This window comes from Cnephaeus nilssonii, assembly GCF_951640355.1.
Source record: "Cnephaeus nilssonii genome assembly, chromosome: 14".
NCBI classification, from domain to species: domain Eukaryota; kingdom Metazoa; phylum Chordata; class Mammalia; order Chiroptera; family Vespertilionidae; genus Cnephaeus; species Cnephaeus nilssonii.
The window spans coordinates 50,491,893-50,517,917 of NC_137085.1; the positions used below are offsets into that span (position 1 = coordinate 50,491,893).

General features: G+C 41.8%; 1 pseudogene across 1 annotated transcript; it reads left to right on the forward strand.

Moving 5' to 3' along the window:
* The first annotated feature begins 8,015 nt into the window (after positions 1-8,015).
* LOC307110492 (casein kinase II subunit alpha-like) lies at positions 8,016-8,778 on the forward strand (annotated as a pseudogene). Its single transcript has one exon. The product of its transcript is annotated as a casein kinase II subunit alpha-like (transcript).
* The last annotated feature ends 17,247 nt before the right edge of the window (positions 8,779-26,025 follow it).

Here is a 26,025-nt window from a genome sequence, read left to right on the forward strand (position 1 = left end):
TAAAGTGCAGGTCTGAAGTTGGGTCTGTGATATGTCATATTCATGGATAAAGCCTAAATAGACCCACGATTCCAGCTGGACGCTTCCTTTTTCAACTGGTCCTGTTGGCGACTTTGCTTCTTTTAGGTCTTGGATCAAATAAAGAACAGTTTTGTGGCATGGCCAAGTTGTTATTGAATAAATTATCTATGAAGTTGCTTAATGTCCAGGTCACTCCACTTCTCAGAGCCTATTTCTTCATCTGTAAAACGGACATAATAATGACCATATTGTAGGTCTCCTCTGAGCGTCCAATGAGGGGATATCTGGCATATAGTCATGTTTAATAACTGTTAGTTTCAGTTTGAATACAATAAATCTTCAGTTTAACTTTTTCCCTTAACATTAAACTTTTGTTTCCTGTGATGCAGGTTATGATTTATTTTTATTAGTTAATAAGTGTTCTGCAACTCATTATGCCGGTAGAGGAGTAGTTCAAAGCTAGATTATAGGTTAGTTGTGATAAATATACTTAGCTTAGGTTTTCTGCTACAGTGATCCCTCTTCTCCACACTCCCTCATTATTCCACATCTCTTGTTCTTTTTATCTTTATCTTAATGGTTCTATTGTATGTGTCAAGTGGGTTTATTTTTCCTTAGAAGGCAATACAAACCTCTATGGAATCAGGGATATGCAAGTACTAAATTTAAAAAGAAGAAAGGAAGGGAGGGAGGGAGGGAGGGAGGGAGGGAGCGAGCGAGCGAAGGAGAGATAGATTGCTCTATCATTTTGACTCTCTGTGATCTTGAGGTCTTTCTCCAAGAACGTTTATTTGGTGAATGTTTAAACTTGGACCTTGACAGCCGCCCAGTAATCCAGGTGTAGCTGTTTCCCTGGACAGTGTGTTGGAAGGAGGGCTTTCAGGTCTTACCCACTGGCTTTCCCCTTTCCTCCTGCCTAGGGTTCCCTTTCTTTCTGCCAGGGTCTGATCCATCATCTCTTTTGCCTGTTCAGCCTCACAACTCTGAGCTAAGCTTAGCAATCCCCACCTCCCTGTCCATACACAGTTTGTTGGCGGACAAGCTGGTTGATTGGTATAAAATTAGATTTGAAAAAAGCCTTAAGTGCAGATTAACATATGAAATCAGATGTTCCCTTCATAAAGGTAAATAAATCTCTTGTTAGCCAAGGGGTATCTCTTCTTTTGTTCTTAAAGTGGGATGACTATCCTTCAGAGGGACAGGAACAACTGCTTGGCCTCGTTGTAAGCCCTTGAACTCTGTAGGAGCCTTCTCAAATTCAAGATAAGGTGAGTGTGAAAGGTTAATGACTTTTTCTTTATATGGATACATAATTCATTCTAAAGTGTGTAAGTTTTGTAATCATTTGTTTTTTCATTGTAAAAATTGAATGGATGGGCTTTGGCATGAAGAAGGAAATAGGGTGGCAGATTTTTCTGGCTGCCAGTATCAGACCTCTCAGTCATGGAAAATGGATTTGGGAGAAAGCATATCAATACACAAATGCCGAGTCTAATATAGAAACTGGAAGCAAGATGCCAGAAGGCCCTGGGTTGTGTACTATTGGAACAGAGCAGCCAAGCCCTGAGGGGCCTCCTAAAGGAAGAGTCAGAAATAGAAGCAGACATGCTTGCTGTTGGAAGGCATGGAGTTCTCTGGGGAATGCTGGAAGCAGCAGGGTGCCCTACTTTTCCCATTCTGTTACCAGTCTTCTGATAATGGTCCTGGAATTCTTGTCCTAAATCCACTTGCCCTTTGATTGTAAGTGGATAGGGGGTGGGATGGGAGAATGAGTGTGTGTGTGTGTGTGTGTGTGTGTGTGTGTGTGTGTGTGTGTGAGAGAGAGAGAGAGAGAGAGAGAGAGAGAGAGAGAGAGAGAGATTATTGTGCTCTATACTTCCCTAATGGCTGTTGTGTTTCATATTCCACACCTTGCCTTTAGGATCCTATGTGCTTTGTAGGAAGCCCATAACTAGAGAAGGACCCTCTGAATCAATCTCCCTATGAAACATGACTACCAGAAATAAGGTCTTCAAAATTGGAAGTACATCTAGAAAGCACATAGTTTCTGTAAGGTAAAACGAAGACTGTGAGACATAACAGCCATTAAAGAACTATAAAACACACATCTCAATCTCTTTTACACAAACACACACACACACACACACACACACACATTTATACTTTTATCCCCCACACCCACCCCTTACCCACTTACAATCAAATGGCAAGTGAATTTAGAACAAGAATTTCAGGACCCTTATTAGAAGATTGAAAAAAATTGAAAACAATTATTATATGATACAATTACATGATTTATATAATATGTAAGTATATTATATATACATATACACATATATGATAGATATATAGTAGTTGCTGTTGTTAAAATTATGACTGTTTATATGTGTTGTATCATTGTGGAATAAAAAATGGTGCCTGCATAGTGACTTGAGCTTGAACACAGCATGCCCTGCCTATTTTCCTGTCTGGGGGTTCCTCCATGATTAGCTTCACTGATAGCCATATGGTGCTCTCAATCAAGGTGGCTTCACCAACTGTCCTTTACACATTCCTGCATATGTGTGCACACACATGCATTACCCACTCATTTTCACCTGCTCGTTCATGCCAAAAATTCCCTAATACACAAAACCTGAGGGGTATGCATTAGCTTCTATTTGTCTTGTGTGGATGTGAATAAGAAGCTTTCCTGAGATCAGTTTCTAATGGGGATATGGCACTGAGTCTTTGAGTAGTAATAATGCTTCATTTGAATAACATTTCAAAATGTACAGAGTATGTTCACATCTCTTTCTTATGCTCACCTGCTAAGATTGGGTCTTCTTGGATGCTCTTCCCATCTTTCCCTGGATTCATAGAGGTCCTGCAGGAATTGCTGTGGTTCCTGGAGGGTGTTCAGGCCTGCAAGGGGCCTTCTTTGTTGGTTTCCACAAAGCTGCTGCTGTAAAATTTGAGCCCTTGCTCATGTGTTGAGTATGGTTCTTTTTGTTGGTTTGTTTGTTTGTTTAACACGTTAAGCGCCCAGCCTGTTTTGTCTTCCGGACAGAAAGTATAGTGTCAGTCACTGGTGATTGACATGGCACTTAACGTGTTAAGAATAGGCTACTAAGAAGCCTTCACAGTGACTATCTTCACTAAAAACTGGTGAACGCTCCCTGCTCTGCCAAGATTTAGCACACAGATTCAGAGAAGGTTGACCTTTAGGAAGAAGGGGAGGGATTGCTTCCTCAGGTTTTTTTTTTTTTCAGGCTTATTAGAGGAGCCAATACAAGATAAAATTATCTTAATAATTTTTTTTCTGCCACAACCCTGAAAATGTAGACATGGTCTTTTATGTGAAATTCCCTCTAGTTCAATCATAGCATCAGAGGATCATGACTAAAGGCTAGTATTATGTGGGATATGGGTCCAGACAATAACTGTAATCTTTATTGTTGGTCTTTATATACACACAGCCCCAAGAAAGAGTACCAACCAGGTTTCTCAAGATCAAGACCTGAATTTCCAAACATCCTTTGTAAATCATATGGATTAAGTAAGGGGCCTCATATTCATCTCAAGTTGAATGTATTTGCCTCTCAAAATTGCTCCCTTCTGCTGATTTCTCCTGGTTAATGGCATCACAATCTACCCAGGCAGCCAACATAGAAACTACAGAATCACCTTTGCTGTTTTCCTTTTCTTCCAAATCTTTCTTAAAAACCCAACTTTAATTTCATTCCTTTATGAAGTTTTCTGCTAGTAAACCAAGACTCTTTTATACCTCTGTTAACAAAGTTGTTAACAAGTCTGCTATATGGCTCTGAATTTTTCCCTACCTAATTACTGTCTTCCCTCTCCCGAGCTCCTTTGGCACAGTCTTAAAGCCTTCTTTACCTTTGTATTCTTCTGCCTCCAAATACCTAATACTGTGTCTTCTATATATAGCATGGACTCACTGAATGTTTGGGAAATTGAAGGACTTAGACCAATCATACCTTCCTCTCCATTTCCCCAGGATCCTTTGATGTTGGTGTCATTTCTTGATCAATGGGTCATGGGGTTTTCTGATGTTCTAACAGCAGGTGTTAAAATAAGAGAAATAACTTAAACTGTTCTCATTGTTATCTTGGCAGCACCCTCAACTTTGGTAGTCCAAATGGAGCTGCTTTCCATAAAGTTGAGGCTGCAGGATTTTCCCATGACACCTAGTGCTTCATGTTTATGCTACTCCCTTTTATGTAGGTTGCCCACTTCCTTCTCCGTGGTCCTGAAGCTTGCAGCAAAGGGAGGAGAGAGGCAGGAAAGGCATGACTTGTTAGCTGTAGCAATTATACTTCAATTCCCTGAAATGTCTTTTGGGGCTTTCTAGTGTCACCTTTTAGGAAATGACTTCCCCTACATGCTACCCCCCCTCCCCAACCTGTTTGCCCTTTTGTAGACATAAGGTTTAAAGAATCATAGTATAGGTATTTAAACAAGATGGCCTTCTGGATTCTGAAGATCCTGTTAAATCTGCCACTTTTGATCTCAGCTCAGCTGGGAAATCTTTTCTTTTGTACAAATTTGGGAAAAATCAATATAAATGGCTGTGAGATACTGAAATTAATCCCCACTCACCCCTGCTGTTGTCTTACATGCCATCTGATTGATCCTGAAATAAAAATGGTCTTTGGTTTCATGGATAATTTTACACTACCAGCTATAATGGGAATAATTTTTTTCTTGGAGAATAATAAATGGTAATTTTTGAGTCCCCCAGTTAATAAAGGAGAAAACTTTTGTTTCTGAAAGACCTAAAGATTGTGTGGTTTGGGTAAAAAAGATCCCCTTATGGTTATATGTGATGACATCTTTCCACCCTCCCTGGAATGTGAGTGATGTGGGTGAGAGAATCATGGACTCCTCACAAAGTAATGAGAATCTCTATGCACTGACCTCTAATACAGCTCACTGAAAATATCCCCTTTCACAGCATGTTTACACAGTGACTGCTTGGCTATTGAGCAAATACTGTGTTTAATAGGCCCAGAGTGATCTGCTTACATGGAAGCCTGTAACAATCAGAGGGAGACCATGCCAAAATATTAAGAAATTAATACGTGGCTTTCACAAGCAATGATCCTTGAAGAGAACAACAGTTTGTGGAAGACAAGACAAACGCCACCTGCCACAGTGACTCCAGGGGAAGATCCAGGGTACGGTCTCCTCTGGAGCAGAAACAGTTTTCCAGTATCTCGCACAGCCAGCTGAGGTGGAACGCTAGAAGAATGAGTCAACTATCTGGTTGTTCCCTGGGTAGTCATCTCCCACATCACTGGGGATGACATTGTGCAAGTTATATAGCAGCTGCTGTTTTCATTCTGTGACACCATATAGATCTATGTGGAACCTCAGAGGGTCTGTGACCATCATATTTGTCACTTATTGTGCACTCACTCTGTGCCAGGCCTAACACGTATGTGCTTTACATACATCATGCCATTTAATCCTAATGGGACGTTTGCCTATTTTTAATCTCTATTTATAGATAAGAAAATAGTAGCCCACAGAAGATAAGTGACTTGTCCAAGGGCTTACAGCTTTTACATGGTGGGTATAATACTCAAACGTTGGTTCTTTTTAGTCCAGAGCCACTGAACGAGAACACTCAGTACACTGTATCAGATGGAGGTCAGAGAGTTGCTGGATAAGCAGCCTCACACAAGTCACGATGGGAATACCCACGTGAGAGTGACATCAAAAAGTATGGTGAACACCATCAGCTATGGTGTTCCAGGGGTGGCTGCCTTTATAAGGAGACCTGGATTTCCCTGACCCTGGCCACTACCCCAATGTCTAAGGAACATCAGGTTCTTGAGAGAGCATTTGTGGATTTGAGATGTCTGACTTCTAAACCTATTCCCACATGACACACCTCTCACATACAACAGGAAGGATTTATTACATACTATGTCACTGCATTCCAAGGCTGGAAGTAATTGTGAGGGGTAAAAAAAATATCATACAAATATGGTATGGCACCTTTTTGTTAATTTGTTCTGATCCTGAACACTAGAGGCCTGGTGCCTGAAATTCGTGCATGGGTAGGGTCCCCCTAGGCCTGGCCAGCGATCAGGGCCAATCGGGGCCTTACTTCTGGGTGCCAGCTGCTGGCTGGGGTCTTCCTTCCCCCAGCTGCTGGCTGGGGCCTTCCTTCGTCCCGCGCCACCCCCTGGTGGTCAGCGCACATCATAGCGAGTGATCGGACTCCTGGGGGGCACTTTGCATGTTAGCCTTTTATATATATAGATTGTTTTGTTAATGGGGATAATGGGTGATGCGTTTTCAAATAAAGCTTGAAAAGACAGTTTTGGAGCGGGACCAGGAGAAAGTCTGGAGTTGGTAGGACAGAGGGTGGATTTGGAGCAGCTGCGATGATGAATAGGTTGTGGGGCCATGAGTGGAAAAGAGAATCCTTGGTCACAATCATCTAAACTTTTTCAGAACCGATTTTCCTTTGGATATGGCACTGCTGGGGTTTGCCCAGGAGGTTTCCAGGATTATGTGGATTATAAAACATGCTATCCTCCCATGTGCACAGCACTTTACAGCTTAGAAAGCATGATTGCTTATCTGGAGGCAGGGACCCAAAAATTATGGGTATCTGTGCTGACATCTTTCCACCCTCCCTGGAATGTGAGTGATGTGGGTGAGAGAGTCACCCACATCTATATACATAAAAGGCTAAGTGACCGACCATACATCCATCTGACGGTCCGACCGCCCGGTACATATGACGTGCACTGGCAATTTAAAAATAAGCGTTGACTTACACATGCACGATACATATAAAGTTCTCGCTGGCACCAATTGCATGTACTCAGGGAGATAGAATAAGTTTAATCAATTTATCAGTCATTGTTTTTATCAATGTTTTTATATCATGTTTTAGTTGTTTTTATATTATGTTTTTGTTGTTTTTATATCATGTCTTTTTTGTTACATCATATTATTGTTTATGAATCAATTTTCAGATATATTATTTTAATATATATTTTACATATTTTCTTTCATCTCTGACACTTCTATTATAGAGAAAGGGCAAATGGTGATATTAAAATATTTCTTGTAATTAATTTCCTTTCAATGTGCACCAATCTGTGCACCGGACCACTAGTTTCTCATAATACTGTGATGGAGGGAGGACAGCTGTAATCAAGCTCATGTCACAGACGAGTTCATAGAGGTTTTGAGGCTTTTCAGAAATCACACAGCTTTAAAGAAGCCAGGGCAGCGCCAACAGCTCGGACTCTTTGATGCCTCTGCCCATGGGCTCCTCTGAAGGTCACCTTTCAGACCACAGCTGCAGGGGTTTCCGCTTCCGCTTCCGGTAACAGCCGCGGCCCTGCTCTGGTTCCCGCTGCTGGCGGGAGCCTGGTGTTGCCACGCCCCCCACCCCTCCGCCATATTGTCTGGGTGAGGAGAGGGGCGAGCACGGCCTCCGCCACCGCTTCCACCACGGCTGGAAGAAAGGAGGTTTGTACAAAGTCTTACCTCCCCCTTCGCCCCAGCTGCCTCCGGCTGGGACGGGTGACTGCCGGATCTCCAAACTCCACGTGTACCTCTGCTCGCCGCCCTGACGCCGGGGCCGGGGCCGGGGCCGGGGCCGGGCCAGGCATGGCTGAGCTTACAGACGTTAATCCGCGGGGACCCCGAGGACTGGGCTCAGGAGTCACGGGCGGTGGAATGGGGAAATCCAGGGGCCTGCAGGCCGGCTTGGAAATGAGGCCTGGTAAATGTAGGGAAGTCTCTAAAGCCATTAGCATCACAAATAATGAAAAAGTTGTTAAAATTCTCCAGCCAGTAAAGGAGACAAGTCAAGCGTGAAATAAAGATTTTGGAGACTTGGTGAGGTGGGCCCAACACCGGCACCCGGGCAGACATTGTGAAAGACCCGGTGCCACGAGCCCCGCCTTGGTGTTCGAACTTGGGCAGACAGTGCAGATTCAAGCCATTTTACCGACGTTCCCATGTGTGAGCTACTGTCATGGCACGGAGATGGGAAGCCCCAGAATGTCATGACCGATCACCAGCACAGAAAGCTGTTGCCAATAGGCGGGGGTTAGCTGAGTTTACCGCCCTGGCCAAGCATATAATGTCCGAGTTGCTTCTCCGTAACCTCAGAGGTCCCGAGCTACTCGTAGACGATCAGATGTACGATTATAGTTTGGATACGCGGAGCTTGGGTTGTATGCTGGCGAATACCATATTCTGGAAGAAGCCATTTCTCCAGGGATGTGACAGATGATCAGTTGGTGAGGATAGCCAAGGTTCTGGGGACAGATTTATTTGACTGTATTGGCATATGCAGCATTGAATTAGATGCATATCTTGGATAGACACTCCGGTAAGCTATGGGGACGCTTTGTCCACAGTGAAAACCAGCACCTTGTCAGCCCCGAGGCCTTGGATTTCCCGGACATGCTACTGCAATATGACCACCAGTCACGGCAAGAGAAGCCGTGGAGCGAGCACCCCTATTTCAACACTGTTATGAAGGACCGTTCTCAAATGGGCTCATCTAGGAGGCTGTACGCCTGTCAGCAGCCCCGGTATGTCAGGGATTTCTTAAGTGGCAACCCCTTCGCCCCTTGGACCTCTGGCAGGCTCACCAGTGATTGCTGCTGCCAGCCTCCTCGGGGTGCCTGTCCCGCTGCCGCTGGCGCTCAGCAAGAGTGCCCCCTTCTGTCTCCTGAGCCTGAGCAGAGGTGGGGGAGTCCACTCGCTCCTTGATGCAGCTTGCACCTGGCAGGGAGAGGTAAAATAGTTAAGAAGCATCATTTCTGAACAGTTGCTTGTGGATTCATAGTAGTTCAATCATTTTAAAAAATTATAATAGGCTGATTTCTTTTTTTCTTTTTTTTTTACTTGAACTTTTCATAACTCAGGGGGTTCCCTGAAAGATTACCTGCGAGTGGAATAATTCATGGACAATTTTTTTTCTCTCCCCTTTCAAATTCAGTTCTTCATTACTAAAGATGAACCAGCCTTAGATCCAGCTGCTGCATTTGGGTGCAGATTTCTTCCTATGCCCACCATTGCTCACCCTCCATCCCACACTTTGGGGATTTGTGTCTCATGCTCTTTTCCAGAGATTACAAAAATATAGCTTCTTCATTGGAGGTGGGAAGGAAGGAGGCAGGACCCAACCTATTAAAGCAGTGTCCTGCTAGTCATTTATATCACTTTATTCCATAAGGACTTCATTGGGGTTATCCTGGTGAATCTAGTGGAAATATGTCTTAATAGTTACATTGAGATGCTGAAAAATCTAGCCAAAGTGCAGACAGGTCCTGAAAACTTCTGTTCAGTGTGAACCATGTCTTATTGACTCGACCCTAAATCCAGCTCACTTATAAGTTTAGTTTCAGTTTAGTTGAAAACTTTAATAACCTTCCCTCCCAGACTCCTTACCTTGGTCCTCTTCCCTTTCATCTCCCAACATGCTCTATAGCTGGTAGGAGGGGAAAGGCAAAATCTTTTTCAATTTTCTTTGACTTGGCCATTTTGAATTCAGTTAGTTACTGGGTATAACTTAATGCTTTTTACAAATGAAAAAAACATTGCCTATGTAGGTTTCATCCTAACAACACTTTAAGAGCTAAGGAGATGTGGCCACACTATTTTATTTTAAGCTTTCTACCTTCTTTTCCTCTTACCTTCCCCTTTCCTCACATACCATCCAGTGAGAAGACCATCCAGTGAGAAGACCTCTCCCTCAGTCTTGTAAATGTATCTGAGAGGTAGGAACAGAGCCACTGTTTCCAGTGAAACTGAAACGGTAGACCTGTAATTGTGGGGAAAAATATAAACTCTTGTTACAGCCCTATCACTCCTTGCTGTGTGTGTGTAACTATAATACTTTGTCCTTCATAGTGAAAGATCCAGTGTTGGAATTCTTTGGTTTAAATACATGTTTGGTTTTATTGATCAACATTAGATTTAAGATCTCGATGTAAAGGTCTCGCTGGGTGGCTGCCTCAGGTTCACATGTGAGGGGCCTGCAGCCTTGTACTGTGGAGGCTTCCTAAGGCCCCTGTTTTTATACACCCCGTATTCAACACATGATACTAGACATGGCCAGGAGACCTTCAAAAAGCACCACAAGCCAAAGTGTCTCTGGGGATTAAACATCCTTTGCTATAAAATTCATGTTGTGTCTCAGCAGTGCAGGGATTGGGGATGGAAAAAGTCGCCAGTTTTTTTGTGTTTGTGTGTATGTAAAGTGGATTTTCCACTGTAATCCAACCACCTAAGTTTATCAGGTGCTTCACTGAGGAAGCCTAGTTTTTTAAGCACAATAGATCTGTATTTTCTTCTGTCATCTTATTATATTATAGTAGCTGCTTGTGGGGACTTGGAAAAATTCTTCGAATGTAATTTAAGGCCTGAAGTCTTAGTTCCCCATTCTCCTACGTTTATGGATTCATAAGCCTTTCTCATCTGGGCATCACAGATAAATGTAATAATTTGAGCAGTTGAGTTTAATGAACTTATCTAACTTTATAACCCATCTTGGCTCTAGTAACTTTATGAAGGTGGTGGCTTTAGTGAATATAATGGTGAACTTTAGAGAAAGCTGAAGCTGCCTTTTATAATGCTTCTCAACCATAGGGAAAACATTCTGACTGTGGTAGGGTGGTTTTCTTTTTGTGGCCACTCACAGTCATTATTGTTCCTTTTTTAAAATATATTTTATTGATTTTTTACAGAGAGGGAGAGGAATAGAGAGTTAGAAACATCAATGAGAGAGAAACACCGATTCAGCTGCCTCCTGCACACTCCCCACTGGGGATGTGCCCGCAACCAAGGTACATGCCCCTGACCGGAATCCAACCAGGGACCCCTCAGTCCGCAGGCCGACTGAGCCAAACAGGTCAGGACTCATTATTGTTCTTGACCCTTTTATATCCTAGAATGCTATGGGGGTTACCATGTGGAATTTTTCCAGAAGCTAAAAGCACTGGATGTGCCAGAGATGTAATTTGTGATTACCTTTGCACTGGATTGCGATTTGAATTTACGATTAATAAATTCTTTTTTTCTTTTAGGTGGGAGGAGGGTTGTTGTAAATCAAGACTTAACATCCCACCCTTGTAACTCAGAGAGTCTAGATGTAATAGCGGCTGATGTGGGGAGCTGCAGACAGCTGAACCTCCTAACATGCACTAGATCTTGCAAGAAACTGAATGTGAATGTAAAGGACTTGGAAATGCCACAAGAGAGCCTTTTAAAAGAAATAGAAGTTTTCTGCAAATATTTTGTAATAATCAGGGCAGGCTAAACATTCACTATATTAAGTTCTTTCCCTAGGTCTGGTTTTATAAATGCTGGTGATAAACCAAGTCTGATTTATATGATTAACCTCAGGAAATGACAGCACAGCTAGTACAATAACTTGAAGAAACCTCTGCAAATTTCATGATTACCAGTTGTCATTAAATGAATTGTAAAATTATTATTGTTTAAAATAAATAAATTACTAAAAAAATAGAAGTTTTAAAAATGCTGCTTAAGGAGTTACTGCAGAAGCATGAAAAAAAGACCCAATTGGGAGGAGGGTAAGGGTTTACAGAGTAACAACTTCTTTGTTATTGTAAATTACCTCATCTGTATACCTGGTATTGGGGCACTTTATTTCTCAGCACTACCTGTGTCTGCACTGATCAGATAGCAGGAAATAGAATGCCGATATAAGACAGTTGTGTTGGCAATTACTCGGAAAGGTTTTTGTAAGTATTTTTTAACTTTGAAGTGGGCTCCCTCCCTTTTTCTTAAAGTTTGAGGTCCTCCCCTCTCCTCCTTGATTTATTTGTTGTAATTGTATTGTAATTGGCATAACGAAAACATAACTGTGTTGGGACGAAGTTGTGCCATGAATGTTTTTAATTAAAAACAAAAAAACAACAACCTATGCATTTAAACAAATGGGGGGGGGGGGGGAAGAATACAAGAGCAAAAGATATGCCATATTGGGTCAGTTTAATGGTTCGTTCCACCGTGTATTTCATTTGAACAGGCTGGAACCAGGAATGTTTTGTAAAGGAGTGTGGCAGCTTCCTCTGCAACATCAAAAGTCGGGAACACATCCAAACTCCTTGAACCTCTCTTCAACAACTGGTAAGAGATTGGGCATCTGCAATTTTTCCAAACCCTTCTTGAACCTATTTACATTTCTTGGCTTGTTCAATCTTAGGGAGTAACAAGTTCCATATGTTTACCACTTGCTGTGTGAAGAAGTACTTCCTTTGGTTATTATTTTAAATGACTGCTTTCCAGGCTTAAGTGCTCCCGTACCCAAATCCCCTTCCCAACTGGTTATAGTCCTCAGGATGCAATGTCTGCCTGGTTCACAGCCCCTGGCATGCACATTTCTGCTGCTGTTGAGGTGCGCCTGGTGGTAATATCCACATGATCACAGCATGAGGAAGCATGTGCCCATGGGATTGCTTTTGGGCTGCAAATGCTACCTTTGTGCTAGAATGAAAATTGGAATGTGTGGTTTCCCCCCAATGCCCTGCCAACTTGAAAAAGTGAAGCAAAGACTGCCCTTCTGAAACTTTTGCCTTTTCTGTGACTATGTCCTTCTGAAAACCTTCACTGTTGTAAGGAATTCCATGCTAGTCCAAATGAAATAACTACAGAATCATACTTGCGTGAATGTGCTATTCCAGTTTGAATCCTTTCTAGCGACTGACCTTGCTAATGTGAACATGTTCACATAGTTAAGATTAATGAGTCAATTATTTTTATACAAGCTATCCCTCATGTAGGCTGTTTTCCTTGACTTGACTATGTTAATTAATAAAAAGCATTCAATCCTCCTATTACAGTTTGTGGTTAATCAGGTACAATTATCAATAAGGCTTTGGTGAATGTCTCTGTGCTCAGGCACATCTAATGAAAATAGGATCTATTTGGCTATGAAGAGAAGTACTTAAAGTTCCTCTTCAGTGAGTGCTTCCAGAAGGAAATAAGGCTATGGATCTTGGAAGGCACAAGCTGCCATTATAAATATAGTTGTGCTTTTAATTAAATAAATACTGAAACAAATGTGATTGAATATGAGATAATCCATTCATGTGGATATTATTTTATGTCATGCCTTAAATTAATGCTTCCTAGGGCTTAGCCTGGCTCTTGCTAGTTGAAGAGAAGAGTGCACAGTGTATCCTCCATAAATACACAAAGGCTTGCATGCTCTCAGTTCACCTGCATTAGGACTCTGAAATGACAACATTACTTTAGGAAAATCCAAAATAAAATGAGCTCAAAGTTATAGAAGAATTTAAGAAACTAAGACTTGGAAAGCTTAAGGAATTTGCTCAAGGTCATAGAGTTCATAGCACTAGGTCTGTCTGTTTCCCAACCCCACATTTTTTCACCTGCCCCACATTTCATTTCAAGACAGGAGCTATAGCTATTTGTTACATGTGGATGATGAGTAGAAACAGTAAATACTCTGGGAGTGAGAAATCATCAGGGACTGTGGACATGAAGTAGATGGTCTTTAGGGTGAAAATTAATAGTTTAGGTGATATTATATCCTCTCTATTTGATTCCTTTGGTGACATTTACATTAGCACCTTGGCTGATCTGTGATAACCTTTTCCATGGAATCCTAATCTGAAATATAGCTTGACACATATATAATACAGCAGAAGGCTGAAGAATGAGGATTGGATTCCTTTTCCTATCTCATTCTCAATTCAGTTACCAAGAAAAGATCTTTGAGATCAAAACACTTTATCTCCCCACCCGCAGAAAAGATGTCAGACAAAAATTTTGGATGTGGTACACTTGAGTACTGCATCTGAAGACCAAATAGGACAGCTATAGGGTTTAGGGTTACCTATTAGTCAAAAAATGAAATACTAACTTTTGGTACTTCTACAGCTTGCTTCACACTACTTAACTTAGCTCCTCTTGTGATCTCTGAATGAGATTGTATACCATGTTTTCCCATTCTTCAGACTAGGAAATTAACTCTTACTCCTTAAATGATAACTTGAAGTGACTCACCACTCATGTGTACTGTATCAAAAGTTGTCATAATGGTAGACAAGAATACAGAAGGAAATCTGCAGGGTTGGATTTTGCATGTGAGGGATTAGGAGCTAGATAATAGTTTGTATTTAGACTTGCCATATTGTAAACATCTGTAGGGTGTTGGACAATGTGAGTAACTTCTGGATAGCCAGTAGTTAAAGGGGCAGCCATTAGAGCCCCATATATTACCCTGCAGTAATAGAGTTCTTGGTTGGAAACAATGAAAGCCTATTCTGATTAAATTAAGAAAAAGAGGATTTTCTTGAAGAAATTTTGGAGTAGTTCATGGAATCTAGGAAGGTTGGACAACAAGTTCAGGTAGTAATCAAGGGAAGCAAGACATAGCTGAGGCATGGTTGTGGAATGATCCTGCTGGGGACACTTCTGTTTGCTACTTGGGGTCTCTCCACTGCTGCTGGCACCACAATCAGTGAACACTCATCATGATGCTGGGATTGTGTCTCCCCTAGACACTTGTTTCCCTGCTTCTGGACCCTCTGATCCACCAATGACCATGAAAAATCTCTGACAGATTCCACAGTCTTCTTTTAAAGATATATGGTAGGAGAAGGTGGGAGCATCTGATTGGCCACGACAGTCACATTTTCACACTAGCCTCCTGGGAGGAGAGAGGGAGACTATCTTTCTCAGAATTCCCCAACAGGAAGTGAACTGTGTCTGCTACTAATACTGTGATTCACCTAAATAGGAGTGGAGTTTAGATGCTGGGCAGTCTTATATAAATGTGTAGCTCTACATTTCCTAGCTTTTGCATAGAAATGTGCCTAAAAGAAGCTGAGACAGCGTTGTTTATAAGGAACACTATTCAAATAAGGCAGGCTTTTATACTAATGGCAATGAGTCTAATTGTGACACATTTATTTCTCTAAATCTATGACTATCCTGAATCTATTGTGTCCACAAAGCAAATTTGTCCAAGCTCTGGGTTTGTCTGACTCAAGAATGCTCAAAAAAAGGCTGATATCTTTCTCACTGTGTGGCTTTGCAATTCAGAAGATGTAAAGAGGTTTTCCCTGGCTTTCAGCCTCCCTATCTATTTTGATCATAGAGGTTAATAATGCTGAAAAGCACTCAGAGTATATAAGGCCGCTGAGGAAATGAGAGCTCTATGTTTTATGGCTGAGACATGACTGGTAATGTATCTGCTGGGAAAGTTGCCATTCGGAGTGCAGCAATGAATATTGGATTCCATCAATTCTCAGTGACTTCTCCCTTCCCCCACTCCACCCTGCTCCCTTGCCACCCACTGGGGAAGGGAGCATGCAGAGCCCAGATCTGAGCATGCTGGTTGCTTCGTTCTTTGTAGGGTTCTGCCAGTGTTGGGTAGTGGCTTACCACTGTGGTTCGACATTGGAATCACTTGGGAGTTTTCAAAAAGTCTGATGTTCAGGTGTTACCCTAACCCCCTAACCTCACCACGCACCAGCCTTACTTCAGGAAAAACACCAGGCAATAAAAATGGAGATACCTCCTACTCCCCCTCCCTTTTTTTTTTTTTTTTTTTACAGGATGGAAATGGTCATTCCTGAAACAAGGGCTTGCATTCCAGTTTTCTAGCTGTGTGGTCCTGGGCAGGCTACTTTAGCATTCTGCCTTTCAGTTTTCTCGCCTTTAGTAATTTCTGCCTAATAGTGTTTTTGGGATGGATTAAATAAGACATTTCATTTAAGTTTATTAGTGTGGTACCTGGCACATAGTAAAGTTTAAAAATCCTAAGTAGCCTTATCATTTTGCACACAGCCCTTAGAGTTTCATTAGATTTTTTTGGCACTATCCTTTGCTATAAGCTAGTCCGGAATTTTTTTGCCCCATTTTAGAGATGAAGAAACTGAGATCCAGGAAGTGTAGTGAATTGCTCATATTCACACAAATGGCATCATGATAATAGGACTAAGACTTCACTTCAGCTATTAAGGCTCAAACAAGTCTTTTTTCATACTACAATAAGTCATATTGTAGAGGGGGACAAATGAAGAAAGGACGTGGGAATAGCAGAGGGATAAGTGAGATGGAGGTCTCTGTTGACTGTAAATGGTGGAAGAAGAGACTCATAGGGAAGCTCCTATGTACTGGATTTAACTTCAATGTGTTGAAGTTATAAATGGGACAATCGTAGAATTTATTCAAGCAACTCCTTGATTTAACTTGTGCTTCACTATTGGTGCATTTACGGAGTTTGGGAATTGAGGAGGGTAATCAAAAGTAGTCATATATCATCTCCAAGAACAGGACAGGAATGAAGGAGAAGCTAAAAAGACGAATATATTATTTTGAGCCTGAATCAGTGATTGTGACTATGTAACTATTATCTGGTATGTGTGTGTGTGTATGCACACATGCACACATGAGTGTTATAGCCTTATATAAGCTTAAGAGAGGACAATATGTAAAAGGTAGGAAGTCTAAGAGTATTGTTACAGGGTGGCTAAAAGTTCAGTCTTCAAAATCAGAGTTAAGTGACCATATTAGATATACCTCAAGCAGTTACTTGTTTGCTTTGACTCTTGGTTTCCTCATCTGTAAATTAGGATAGTATGAACACTTAGCTCTTAATATTTTATGAAGGATTGAATGAAATAAAAAATGTTACTCAGTATAGTACATAGTCAACTCTCAATAAATATTAGTTGTAATCAATCAATCAATCAGTCCATCAATCAGTCAGGAGTTAGAGTTCTGAGTCTGGGAACCTGGCTTCTACTAGTCCTTGTTCTTCTCATAGAGTTTTGGGACCTTCATGATGTCAAATTAACCTGTATCTCCATCAGTTTCTCCATAACGTGATAGGAAAAATTTACCCTTGTTAAAAATTAATTGCTCTATCTCCTTCTTAAATGTCACTTGAGAAGAGGAAAGTCAGGGTGAAGTCATCCTTGTAGGAGGAAGGAAGATATAAGGACTTCTGAAATTTATTATTTAACCACAAATCCCATGCGGTAAAATGGCCTGAGACTAGTCATTGTGTTTCATATGGTTAAAAGCTTTCTTTTATTTTGTTCTTCCATCTATTCAGTTAAAAAGCACAGATAGATAGAGAATCTTTTATATGCAACGTTTATGGAGGGATGCAAGGTGAAATTGACATACTGGTCATTTCCCTGCTTTCTAGATCTGTTTGCCCTGTTTTAATGTCCCTTGGTCTGTTGTAGTTCCACAATGCTGTACTAGCACTCTATGGTATCAAAATGTAATGTCTTTTGCACTAACTTTTATGCCAGAGAGTAACATAAGAGCACCTTGAGAGTGGGAAAATGAGAGGCTGACAGTGAATTGTGAGCTGCCTCCAGGTGAAGGGCTATTTTCAGGGGAAGGCTAGGAGCCAGGTGTGCATAGATAAGGACGAAGGTCTCGGAGGTAGCTTCCTCTGGACCATATGTTCTGGCATTGCACTGGCCGTAGAGACTGGACTAAGTTACAGTCTTATATAAAGAACTTATGCAGTATCCTGAGGGTAATAAGAAAGTGCATTCAATGGACTAAGTTACTTGTCCAACCCAGATTTCTTATCTCTAACATGGGAATGATAGTGAAAGCTTATTGCGAAGATTACATGAGGGAATCCTAAAGTGTTTAATAAAGTTCTTGGTATATAGAAAAAATTTTTTAAATTGGATAATTTTTAATACTATTCTAAATATTTAATACTATTCTAAGGTGATAATTTTTAATACTATTCTAAATATTTAATACTATTCTAAGGTGATAATTTGTTCTTTGTTTTCTGGTCAGAACAAAGGGAGAAAGCTAATATTTACTGTCCATCTTTTAGGTTTCAGAAACTTTCCATATTATATCTTCAAATACCCTCCCCTCACCCCCATAATATCATGCAATGCAAATTCCTAGTCCCATATTACAGGTGAGCAAATTGAGATTCAGACAGGTCAAGCAATTTGTTTAGACTCAAAGCAGTTAGTAAGCTGTGGACTATAGATTGAAACTTGTATGTGACCCTGAAGCCCATGCTTCTTCTACGTAATTGGCAGCATGTACTAAATGAGACTAGAAGAAATGCAACCCATCTCCTTACCATTATGTTTATTCAGTACTAAATTCAAGACACAAATAATGATTTTATTGACTCAACCAGTTGTAGGGATCATGTAGACCTAGTAATTACTCAACCAAAAAATGCTTTCTTCTACTTGAGATTAAACAGCCTACCAAGAAATGCAGTAGAATCTCCCTCTGCCAGAATTCTCTAAAAACAGGACAGGTAATTTGTCTCTGCCTGTTTCATCACTGGCCTTTGAGGGGGTAATGGAAGAAAAACAGCTTCCTGGAATTCTTCCTCATCTAGTCTGTCTCTGCAATATGTTGCAAAAGGCTTTTTTTTTTTTTCCATCCTAAGCAAAATCTGGGAGAACTTAGTACATAAAACAATATCGATGAAAGGAATCAATACTGATAACTAACATTTGTGTAATATTGTATAATAATTTCAGAGCTTCTGGAACACCTTCACATATATTTTCCCCTGAAACTCATATTAGGTGAAATAAGGAAACAAGGATAGACAAGGGTTATTACAATTTGCTTTACTTTTCATGTGAGAAAACGGAAGCTTAACACTTAAAGAATTCACCCAGTATCCTAAGGGTAATAAGTAACCAAATTCAAGCTTGAATTTGTTCAACACCTTAGCCAGAGCTCTTTACCTAAGACTTCACTACTCAAAGCAGGGTTCTAGGGTGAGGAACTGGCAGCTTGTCACAATGTAGAACCTTTGATCTCACCCCAGACCGCTGAATCCAAATCTATAGTTTAATAAAATTGCTCTGTGGTTTGAATATTCTTTTCTGAGAAGAGTTAATTCTTAGGTAACACCACTTCTTTCGTAAGTAAGAATTCAGTAACCTCCCACTGAACACTGCCCTTTCCTCCTTTTAAGTAAATGGGAATTAACTTGCTTTTAAGCACAAAGCAATCTTGTTTTTATTTTCCTCTTTGAGTCATGTTTTGGGGAGTCTAAAATGACTAAGTCAGGATAAGGTGGTAGAAGTCACTCAGAAAGTAGTGCTGAAGCAAGTAGAAAAGAAGCCCATGGCCCTGGCCTGTGTGCCTGTTTGTTGAGCGTTTTCGTGTGCACCAAAAGGTTGCTGGTTCCATTCCCGGTCAGGCACATGCCCAGGTTGTGAGTTTGGTCCCCAGTTGGGGTGTGTGTAGAAGGCAACTGACTGATGTTTCTCTCACACATTGATGTTTCTCTCTCTTTTTCCCCTCTCCCTTCCTCTGTCTCTCAGAACAATATATATATTTAAAAAAGAAAGGAAACCCAGGCCACCGGATGAAACCAGGAAGTCTGATTCTGAAAAGCACATTCTGGGAGGGTGAAACAATCCATAGCTGGCTTTATCTGAGAAACTTCTCCAGGTTTTAAAGCAGTTATTTCTGGCTTGCTTAGAGACGGGATGTACTGAGGCCAGATGCCCTACATGAGGGACCCTCTTCAAACAGCATCTGGCTAGCATCATTCAACCCCAGCAAAGCCCCAGCGGGCCAGAGCAGACTTTTGCTGCCCAATGCCTTAGCTTTCTTTTCTTTAGAGCCAGCTGTGTTTGTAAGAAGTGCGTGCTCTCCAGGTGGGCTCCCTCAGTTATAGCAGGGCCCCCACCCCTGGAAGGTGTGTCCCAAGAGGGCCCAGAGGTCTGCTGGCATTGTGGCTCTGGCCAGCATGCTGTCTTCTTGCTAGGATGCTTCTCCATCTCTGCTGGATGATGCTGGCGAGTGAGGAAGAGCATGCTTTAGCACATTTTTGCCCTGCTGTAAAAACAAGGAATTTATGAGCATGCCGGTTTGAAAAGAGGGCCTGGGGAATCATTACTGAAAGCATAAAAGACTAATTTCCCCCATAAAGTGGCAGCAATAAATGTCCTGTAAATATGGGCCTGACTCCTTCAAAAGCATAATTTTACCCCCAATCCAGTAGAGTCTATTTCATGGTTAAACAGAGTAAATGACCGACTGAGTGGCTATTCTCACACACCTGTGGTGAGGCAGTATATACTAAAGCAAGGGAGAGTAGCCCAGGAGGACACCAGTCAGCTCAGGCTGCCTCCAGTCCGGGAGGAATAGAGGGCAGGAAAGAAGGAAGGAAGAAGATAGGAGGAGGAAAAGCTAGCAAAGCAGCAGCAAAGGAAATCATCAGTGTGTGAAAGTCCACAAAACTAGCAATGGTGAAGTGGAGGCATTGCCCTCCTGAAGCTTTAGTAGTCTGGGAGGATTCTTCTCCTGATTATAAAACATTAGGAACAATGGTATTTTCATAATATCTATTTCAGAAAATTAAGGCCAAATTTGGATATAAGTTCTGTATATTTCCCTGTCCCCCAATTTGTGGCTGTAACAAAGCATTTTAAATTAGAGAGTTCTAGAAAATGTTGAAATTTTCACTTACTTTTGCTAGGTCAGCTAATCAACAAGCAGGTGCTGAGTTTGCGGGGTGTCAGCCAGGAGGAGGATCCCTGCTTTTCTGAGATGCTGAGAGTCCAGGCAGCAGGTCCATGGGGAGGAGACATCCCTGGGTGGATCCTGGTGGGGAGTGCAGCTGGTGATCAAGGAGAAGGAGGGAGCAATGTGTTCATTCATTGTCATTAAGAGAATCTCAGTCAGCAGTAATGATGATTTAAAAATAAGAGAGTTGGCAATTAGAATGTTCTACATTATTTAACTATAGTATACCAATATTTCTTTCTTCAGCTTTTGCTTTCTGAGAGTAGGACAATTGGGCTGATTAAGGAGTTCCCAGCTGGGAAGATCCAGGACCTAGTCTCTGGATGGAAGGTATTGTGGGGGCATATAGAAGCAGATAAACTTCTGCTGCTGTCATCTCTGTGTCACCTGCTTTAAAAGTCCAGCTTAAAAGGCAGAACGACAGAGGTTAGGAAAGCAAAAGCTCAGACCAAAGACTGCCGAACCAGACATGTTGGGTTCAAATCTGTTCCACCACTTAGCAGCTGGGTAAACTTATGAAAGATTTAATTTGCTTGTGCCTTAGAGTCCTCAGTTGTAAAGTGGGGATAATAATAGGGCTGGTGTGAGAGTTAAAAGAATTAATATTTGTAAATGACTTACAGTAGTGCCTGGCACAGGGTAACTTCATATGTTCTTGAAGTTGGCTTCATATATGTGTTCACTAAGTTATTATGCATTACATGATTATCCCACTTGACTTTCTATGCCTCATGTACAGGAGAGTATTTGTTATGAAAGGGTTGTATTCTTTCCCCACACACACTTTTGAGGCATCATTGATGACAGATTGTGTTTATATATTTAACCAATGAAAAGCAAACATTTTTAAGATAAAGTCAATAACTGCTTCTGGGAAATTTTCTTTTCCCACCCCCACTCTATCATACTTTGTTACTTTTAAGGTGACTTCATTTGAGATGACTGAAGATTAGGCATGTTCTAGTTGTTGGTTTTTCTGTTGACTGTGCTTAAATTCCTGATGTTTGCCCTGGCCCAGTGGTTCAGTTGAAATTAGAGAGCACACCAAAAGGTTTCAGGTTCGATTCTTGGTCAGGGCATATACCTAGGTTGCAGGCTCGATCCCCGGTCAGGGTGTGTATGGGAGGCAACCAATTGATGTTTTCTCTCACATCAATGTTTCTTTCTCTCCCTTCCTTCTTTCTAAAAATTAATAAAAACCTGTCCTCAAGTGAGGATTAAAAAAATTCCTGATGCTTGAGTTTTGATCTCTTCTACTTTTGAACATTTTTCTCATGTTCAGCTGCGATCTCTCCTCTTCTTGAGGTGCCTTAATTCATGGGCTCTTTACCAGCTGCCTTATAGACTGTTACCCTTCTGCAGGACTCATGCTTCCTCATTCCACTCCTTATTCTCAGTCATCATTATTGGCTGCTTCTTCCTCCGTGACATTCCATCTCCCCTCACACTGGAGCCTTGCTTGTTCTCCTGTGGCTCTCTCAGGAGGAACCTATGAAAGACTTACTTTGATAGTCATAAGATGCTAGGAGGTGAGGGCCACACTGGGGTGGAGCCAGGCATGGCGGCAGGGCAGGTTGGTGGTGGGGAAAGTTACTTCTCTTTCCTGGATGGCTACACTCACTCTTGCTTCTGGGTGAAGGATGGGAGGGACAAGCTTGCTACTTCTAAATCCTGGGAAACAGGTCGCTGAGGCATCCTCAATCACCAATCAAATGTTAGATTGTCAACAAGTGACTCAAATTATTCTATTGGTTATAGGGGGTTAAGACAAAGGGTATGAGATGTCCCTTAGCCATAAGAATGTAAACCATTACAAAATTGTTTTGTTAAGAATAAATACAATTAGGAGAATCATTTTCTAAATGATAAGAATAGTAGGAGCTTAGAGATGGAGCAAGGCCTGGTAGCTTCCAAGAGAAAGGGAGATTTGAATGAAGAACTCAGGTTAGATAGGGGGCTTGGACAGGGAGGAGGAAATATTCTAGGTGACAGTGGAGTATGGGGTGTGAGGAACTATGTCCATGGTGGCCCGAAGGACTCCAGGTGGGACAAATGAGAATAATAATAGCAAAATCCACTTTGAGAAGCAAAATCTACTTCTCTATTTCCAAAGCAAATTCACATGCAATATCTGATTAGAAATGGAATTGGTTAAGTTGGAGATCTCAGATGTTTGCTAAAGTGAGATCACAGACATTGAAAAATGAAAGTGCTCTGCCTACTCCTAGTGGAGTCATGAGGTTGGCTTGTCTGGCTCTTTCACCCCGAACTCATGAATTCTTTACGGAGACGGAGCAGTCCTAATTGAACTGGTCTTCAGGTACCTGGAATTCCAGCCTCAATTTAGTGGCTCTGTGCCTCTGTTTTCCGTCCATTTCCTTTTGCTTTGTCTGAGATAACTCACTTTGAGTCCCAATGTGAACCCTGTAGAGAATGCCAAAGACCAGTACCTATGCGCTCTGTCTTTCACTTGCTCTAAAAGTAGATAGGCCCATCTGCTTAAAGACTATTGGAAATAATTAACACTTTTCTTTAGCTGGGAAGAAGCACATGTTAATATAGTGGGGTTTTTAAAAAAGAAAAAATGAGAATTGCATGTATTAGTTTGACTTCATGCTTTATTATTAGCTATCATTTTCAACTTCTCAGAGTGCTGTCACCCACCCCAGAGGACCGTCATTGGGCTGATATTGGCACCAATTTAGATTATATTAGTGTTAATTTGGGTTTTCTACTGCCTGCTGCTTAATAACTATCAGCAGGTTTTGTCCCCATCATATCATTAGCACCTTTTTCCTTCAGGTGCTGACTGGGGGCAGCAGAAGCCCCCAAGCTTCCAGCAATTTACACCTACTGACTCTCCCTGCAGCTAATTCATCTTCATGATCTGTCAGATTCTTCTCTCAACTTCTTAACTATCTCCCTATTCTTATGGAGTTGGCCAGTCCAGCATCAATTGATTTTTGAGCCTTCTAATAAGGTTAGGGAGGCGAGGAACTTGGCAGATCATCTGTGGTCCATCTTCTGTTTTCTGGATGATATAAATGAAGGTCAGGGAGATTAAGTAATTTGTCTGAAGTCAACAGGAAGGAATAGAGACAAAGCTGAGCCCAGACTCTGCTCATCCTAATTATCCTCATTCCATATTCTTTCAGATTCTCTCGTTATAGTTTGGGACCAGGCAGGCACCTCCACAACCCAATCAGCCCTAGGATGTATGATTCCTTGAGGTGGAGGCCACAGCACTTAGGGACACTTTCTAGGCTGAACTGTCACATTTTAACACAACTAAACAGCTAAAATCAAGATTGCAGAAAATTTTATAACATAACACATGTAATCCTCAGAAGACTGCACACATTAAATTTCTATAGAATATATGTATTCCTTACCATAATGGGTCAAATGGTCACTCTTTGATTTCTCTTTTCTTTCCTCTCTGTATCTGGTCAGTCATCAATCCAGCTGAGCATTGCCTCTTGAAAGAATTTATCAAATTATTTTCTCAGTTTCTGCTATAAAATCTCTCTCCTGTTTCAGATCCAAAGGACTGCAATAGCTTCTTAGCTGCTATCCCTGAGCCCTGCATTCTTGATCCCCATAAATATGTCTTCAACATTCATTCCAGATTCATGGTCAAAAACTGATCCTGGCCTTTCTCAGCATACCTTATAGGTGATGATTTCTCACTTATAGAAGAGTCTTCAAACTGGGCTACACACAAGGGATACACATATATGGGTGGATTTTAATAACTCAATTGCCCGGTCTTCAATATCCAATGAGCCTACAATCACAAGATTCTTCTACCCCTTAAAAAACAGAGGTAGGCTTTTTACCAATCCTAAATCTTAGTTTGGTATATTGTACTAGAATGTAAAAACCTCCATATATCACATGAAAGGATAAATGGAAATGTTGGTTTTTACAAAAATTTCCTTTAATGGTTAATTACTACACTTTGATTCCTCAACTGAAACAGTAAATGGTTAATGATGCTGATTCTTTTGAATGTAACTGGATTGAATTGAAAAAAACTGTATTAAAACCCAAGATAAATATTTTACATAGTTTTTCTCAAATTCAATGTGCTTAATCAACAGGATATTTAAAAAACTCTATCAAATCACAAAATACAATATTTGTTTAATAAACAGCTACTTCTTATTTTATAAAGTATTTAACATTTTTATAAAAAAGTAAGCCTATTGTGAAAAAATTTAAATATGTGTGAGGGGTAACATAGTTTGTTTTCTCCCAAATATTTTGTTTTGAGAAAATTTTAAACATATAGAGGTGGTCAAAGAATTATACAGTGAGCACCCATATAGGCACCACTTTTTGTTTTAATACTTTACCTGCGGATAAGTTTTTATTGATACTTTTTTTTAGATAAAAATCAATGTGAGAGAGAAACATAGATTGGTTGCCCCCCATACATGCCCCAACCAGGGATCAAACCCTAAACCTGGGTGTGTGTCCTGACTAGGAATCAAACCCACATCCTTTTTGGTGTACAGAATGGCCAAGGCCATATATGCACCACTTTTATAATATACTAGAGGCCCAGTGCACGGGATTTGTGCACTGGTGGTGGGCGTGGCCTGCGGGGATTGGCACGCTATGGGAGCGCCGCTCATCCCAGTCAACTGAGCAGCTGTGGACCCGCCCTCTGAGCAGTTGGTCTCTGGTCTGGCATCTTCCATGGAGCTGAGCACTTGCCTCTCCAGGGGACCTGGTGGGGCCAGGCCCAGGGACAATAGCACTGAGAGGCAGCAAAGTAGGCCTCAGTCCTGCTGTGGCCATGAACCTGCCTCCCAGCCTCCAGGGTCAGCTCTGCGAGCCCGGTGGCGGTGCTGCACGGCCTGCGGGCATCTGGAGGAGGTGGCTGGGAGCAAGAAGGAGGAGCCTGGGGTGAGGAGGTGACAATTGCAGCCCGGGTTCCTGGCGGTCGGCCCAGAGTTTGCAGCAGGAGGAGCCACTCATCGCAGTCAGCTGAGCAGTGCTCCCACTGTGGTAGTACACTGACGACCAGGGGGCAGCTCCTGTGTTGAGCGCCTGCCCCCTGGTGGCCAGTGCGCATCATAGCGACTGGTCGACTGGTGGTTCTGGTCGTTCCACCGTTCGGTCGCTGGGCTTTTATTATATAGGACTAGAGGCCCAGTGCACAAAATTTGTGCACTCGGGGGGTCCCTCAGCCTGGTTTGCACCCTCTCTCAGTCCGGCAGTCGGACATCCTTAGTGCTGCTGCAGAGGCAGGAGAGGCTCCTGCCACCGCTGCTGCACTCGCCAGCCATGAGCCTGGCTCAGGGCTTCTGGCTAAGCAGCGCTCCCCCTGTGGGAGCACACTGACCACCAGGGAGCAGCTCCTGCGTTGAGCGTCTGCCCCTTGGTGGTCAGTGCACATCATAGCGACTGGTTGTTCCACCGTTCGGTTGATTTGCATATTAGCCTTTT